Source organism: Bidens hawaiensis, unplaced genomic scaffold, assembly GCF_021521415.1.
Source record: "Bidens hawaiensis isolate Kalapana, Puna unplaced genomic scaffold, B.hawaiensis_p1.1 tig00014404_1, whole genome shotgun sequence".
NCBI classification, from domain to species: domain Eukaryota; kingdom Viridiplantae; phylum Streptophyta; class Magnoliopsida; order Asterales; family Asteraceae; genus Bidens; species Bidens hawaiensis.
In genome coordinates, this window is record NW_027492246.1 from 641,031 (window position 1) to 646,717 (window position 5,687).

General features: G+C 37.3%; 1 pseudogene across 1 annotated transcript; it reads left to right on the plus strand.

Moving 5' to 3' along the window:
- The first annotated feature begins 1,830 nt into the window (after positions 1-1,830).
- LOC143546582 (mitochondrial dicarboxylate/tricarboxylate transporter DTC-like) lies at positions 1,831-5,687 on the plus strand (annotated as a pseudogene). The gene is made up of 6 exons (XR_013137609.1): positions 1,831-1,953; positions 3,406-3,489; positions 3,667-3,728; positions 3,836-4,196; positions 4,278-4,492; positions 5,531-5,687. The product of XR_013137609.1 is annotated as a mitochondrial dicarboxylate/tricarboxylate transporter DTC-like (transcript).

Below are 5,687 nucleotides of genomic sequence, written 5' to 3' on the forward strand. Positions count from 1 at the left end.
GCCTGGTCGCTATCAGCCGCTGCCTACCCACCAACTACCAGCAGGGCACGTGCGTAGGCTACTGTTGATGAACAGGAACACTGTTGCAGCCGGCCATACCTCCTTGGAAACCTACCTTCGGCTATAAATACCCCAAATGGTATGATCATCTAAACACAACATATCTTACTACATTATCATCATATTATACCTGATATCTGCTCTAGCAATCTCTTAATATACTTTTATATTTAAAGAGCAATCTAGTCTGATTCTCACGCCGGAGGGTGGTCACAAGGAGGAACCCCCCCCCTTCTCAGTGACGAGCTCACGGTGTCTGTTTTGCAGGTTATCAGAAGAACCATCTTCCAAGGGTCTAACTCCTCGTGGGAAACAGCTATCCAACCCCCAGGTTACCAGTAATCTGCCCGGGGTCCGGTTAGTGTTTCTTCAATAATCGATAATTAATTAAACTAGTGGATTCTTTGTGTGACGCGACATAAATTTGCACGCTATGGGTTCAGCTCTTTATGGTACTTGTACTTGCTATAATAGTTGAAAGGAAAAACCAAATGTTAAAAGTCGTGATATGACCAAAAAGAAATTGACACACATAGTCCACATTGATTGAAAATAATTAAAATGAATAGTGCTACCATTGTTTGTCTAGAATTAGTTCAGTTCGTACACACATACACACACATATATATATATATATATATATCACATGGTATGCTTAACATAAAACTTTTATTATTTTTTAGAGCTTATCGGCCATAGTCTAATCTATTAAGCTTTTTCTGATCTGTTGATGGCTCAAAAGACATAAGAGGCACAACGTTTACTGTTGACTTGAGTTTGTTGGTATGCTTAACTTCACCTTTTGTCTAATTCAACTTCGCTTGCCACACTAGCAAACTCAAAAACAGACTGTAGCCAATTGGCACACTAAAGGGGGAGGCATGGCGTTCACGAGCAGGATAATCCGAACTGCTACGCCGCCACCGACCCTACGGATACCCTATGAAAGAAAACTGCACTGCCAGTATCTATACCCGTTGAACAGGGCCGGCCTATAGGGGGGGCTGGGTGGTCGACGGCCACAGGCCCGACACCCCGCTAGGCCCGATTTTTTTTAATTTATATGTATTTTTATTAAAATAATATGTATAGTTAGCATTTAAACTCATTTGCATAAGTATTAGCTTGGTCTAGTGGCAAAAAGGAATTACTTCAAACCAAAAGGTTATGAGTTCTAATTGCATTTGAGACATGTGTAATCTTATTTTTATACAAAAGTTTTTTACACAACCTAAATTATAACCAATTAAGCCCATATCAAAATTAAATTGTTTAAACCCAACAAAATAATCATTTTGTTTAAGGTCCAAAAAATTTTTCGCCTTCGGCCTAAATTTTGTTCTGTTTTTTTGGAGCCGGGCCTGCCGTTGAAAGAAGAGGGAGAGAAAGAGAGAGAGAGAGAGAAAGTGCGCCTGTGTCGTTGACAACCAATTTAATTTTAATCGGATTCCTGCGAAATGCAACCAACCCGTCCCCAGTAATGCTAACTACTTTCTCACCTACCATTTTTATTTCATAATAACATCACGTTTTCAACTCTATTTAATTCCCACAAAGAAAAAAAACACCTTGAAAACGATCAAGGGCATTTCCGTCAACAAAGAGCTAGTGGCACTTCCGTAATTAACCCAAATCCAACACATCACAGTTCAAGGGAGTGGAGGTATAAATATCTACCAACCTTTCATCACAACTTCTTTTCTGCTTTCCATTACATTTATTATTATAATATTATTTATCTCTCTTCTCTCTGTATTGATTTGCCCTAAAATGGGAGAAGAGAACAAACCTAAGCCAGTCGGCGGTGTATGGCCCACCGTCAAACCGTTCGTCAACGGCGGAGCCTCCGGTATGCTTGCCACGTGTGTCATCCAGCCTATTGATATGATCAAGGTCTGTTTATCGCATTATCTAGTATATTATTAATTTATTATATGCATTTTAACTTGTTATTATGAGTTTAGACTTTAGATCTGTTGTTAGGTGTAGATCGGATTCTCGTAGGCCTAATTATTTGATTATTATTTGAGCTTGTTAGTGATAGAAGCTTGTTACACGTGGCATGTAGCTTATTGATATGATATTGGTCTGTTTATCTTATAATTTAGTATAATTTATGCATTATTAGCTCTTAACTGTTTAATATGAGTTTAGATCTGTTGTTAGGTGTACATCGGACGCTAATAAGTGTAATTGTTTGATATTTTGAGCTCATTAGTGATAGATCTTATATTAGGTTTCCTTTGTTATGTATATACTGTGTAATTTTGACTTACGAGTAATATAATTATCATTTAGTGTGCTTGCTACGTGTATTATTCAGCTTATTGATATGATCTAGGTGTGTTTATGCAATGTATGCATTTTAAGTTGTTATTATGAGTTTAGATCTGTTGTTAGGTGTAGATCGGCCTCTCGTAGGTGTAGTTGTTTGATTTTTTGAGCTCATTAGTGATGGATCTTGTATTAGGTTTCTATTCGCTATGTTTATGCTCTGTAATTTTAACTTCCGAGTAATGTAATTATCGTAGCTCGTTGATATGATCAATGCGTGTTTATATCGTGTAATTTATGCATTTGAACTTTGATGAAGTTTTTATTATGAGTTACATATGTTGTTAGGTGTAGATCGGATTGTATTAGGTGTAATTGTTTGATTATTTTAGCTCACTGTGCTAGATCTTTCTTTTATATTAGGTTTTCGTTCTTTATGTCTATACTCTGAAATTTTGAATTCCAAGTGATAGAATTATTTGCTTGCTACGCGTGTCATCAAGCTCATTAATATGATAAGGTGTGTTTATGTAGTGTAATATTTGTATTTCTAGTTCTTATTATGAGTTTAGATCTGTTGTTAGGTGTAGATCGGACTCTCGTAGGTGTAATTACTCGATATTTGAGCTTATTCGTACTAGAAAATTGCAGATGTTAGATCTTCGATTAGGTTTTCATTCGTTATGTGTCAGACTGTTCAGTTAGCTCATTGATATGATCAAGGTGTGTTTATTAAGTGTAGTATGTGCATTTCAAGTTCTTATTATGATTTTAGATCTGCCGTTAGATGTAGATCGGACTCTTGTAGGTCTAATTATTTGGGTTTTTTGAGCTCGTTAGTGGTAGAAGCTTGCAGGTGTCAGGTTTTCATCTGATTTGTTTGTAGACTAGTAATTATTGACATATTAACATAAAAGATGCTTAGTAGTTTGATTGTATCCGTTAAGTTCAATGAATATGCAAGTTTGATTAGGGGACAGTTATGACCTATTTTTTATTTTCATTAGGATCAAAAATTTCCCAGACAAATCTTTGATTTGGATTGTATATGACATGATGCTGTATTTATAGGTGAGAATTCAGTTGGGTCAAGGATCAGCAGGTGAGGTGACAAAGGCTATGCTGAAAAACGAAGGAATCGGTGCCTTTTATAAGGTTTGCTCTCTCAAATGATCAATGTGTATAATGACCTCTCTTCTACTGCAATTTGAGACTGGTTCATCGAAAATATGAAACATTCTGTGATACAGAATGATTATAGCGGTCTTCTTTCATTAGTTTTGTTTGTTTATCATACATTTGATGACTCATTAAGTTCATTATTTTGAGCAGGGTCTATCTGCTGGATTACTTAGGCAAGCTACTTATACGACCGCAAGGCTTGGTACATTCAGGTACTTTCATTAACAATAAACAATTAAGCGTACTGCTATACATATAAAATTTGAATTAATCTTATTTCTCATGTAATCATTAATCTGAAATTTTGATTACTCAATAGGATTCTGACAAACAAAGCACTCGAGGCTAATGATGGAAAGCCTTTGCCTCTATACCAGAAAGCTTTATGTGGGCTAACAGCTGGAGCAATTGGAGCTTGTGTGGGAAGCCCTGCTGACCTAGCACTCATCCGTATGCAGGCGGATGCAACATTACCTGCTGCCCAACGCCGTAACTACACAAATGCATTCCATGCATTGTATAGGATTACTGCAGATGAAGGTGTACTGGCTCTATGGAAAGGTGCGGGTCCCACAGTCGTTAGGGCTATGGCTTTGAACATGGAATGCTTGCTTCTTATGATCAAAGTGTGGAGTTTTTTAAGGATAGCCTCGGTTTTGGTGAGGCTGCTACAATCTTAGGTAAGATTAAGCTGCATAGTTATAATATCGGTAATTTGGGAAGATTATACAGAATAGAACAGTAACACTTTTTTTTTGTAGGTGCCAGTTCTGTATCAGGGTTCTTTGCTGCTGCCTGCAGTTTGCCTTTTGATTATGTGAAAACCCAAATTCAAAAAATGCAGCCTGATGCTGCGGGAAAATATCCTTACACAGGATCTCTGGATTGTGCCATGAAAACCGTCAAGGCTGGTGGGCCCTTCAAGTTCTATACAGGGTTTCCGGTATATTGTGTTAGGATCGCGCCACATGTCATGGTACGCTCTCTCTTTTATGCACTGTCTACTTTAGGGAGTGTTTGGCATCAAATTTTTAAAGTTATTTTTGTTCTAGGTGTAACAAGCCAAGCTCGATCACAACTCGTTTAACTTATCAGAGCTCAAGCTTGCTCTTTTCGAACTTATTATTCAAAGCTTGAGCTCAGCCCATTAGAAAATACTCAAGCTCGAGCTCAGCTCGATTATTATTTGTTAATTATTCAATATTATACAACTAGAATTATATTTTTGTTTAAATACCATAATTTGTTTGGTTTTTTTAATCATATTTACAAAACGTATTAAATAAAAGTTACTATATATGTTAAAATAGTTGCTAAGAGTGGGATTTTACTTGGTAAATTTTGTTTCTATATTTATATAAGTAGTAAGTCTGTTTAGTCTCACGGGCTTAGGGCTGTTTAAAAAATTCGAGGCTCGAAGCTCGGGCTCGTGGCTCGCTCGATAAAAGCTCGAATAAAACTAGCTACAAAAGGTTGATTTGAAACATCCTGAGATGATTTGGATCATTTTTGTAACCGAGCCAAAATCGAGTCAGGCTCGGCTCGAGTCATGGCTCGGCTCGTTGGCTCGATTTTAAGCTCGTTTAACTTCAAAATCGAGCTAGAGCCTAGCTAAGTTGCCTCGTTTAATTTGGAGCCCGAGCTCGAAACCACCCTGGCTCAACTCGGGCTCGACTCGTGACGGGCTTAAGGCTCGTTTATTAAACGAGCCTCAGTTTGAACGAGCTTCAATTTTGGCTCGAGTTTGTTCTTGACTCGAATTGAGCTGGTTTAAGCTAGACTCGAGTTGGTTTAAGCTCAACTCAAGCTTTTAGCAGGCCGATCTCGAGTAGCTCACGACAGGCTTGGCTCATTTAGACCCTATTTCTTTGACTATGAATACACGTAGTAGTTTTGAATACGTGTATTAAAATTTGAATAATGAAAAGCAACATATTTAACGTATGGAGTCAAAATGGTACGGTTTTCTTTACTGTTGTGAATATTTTCGACTAATGGATATTTGCTGTGACAGATGACATGGATCTTCCTCAACCAAATTCAAAAGCTGGAGAAGAAGGCCGGGTTGTAATTTAATACCCATATGAAGCACCCTTATCAAAAATAATATATCACGTTGTATGCGGATTTTGATTACTTACAAAATTAAAATGGTGAAAGTCTTATGAGTT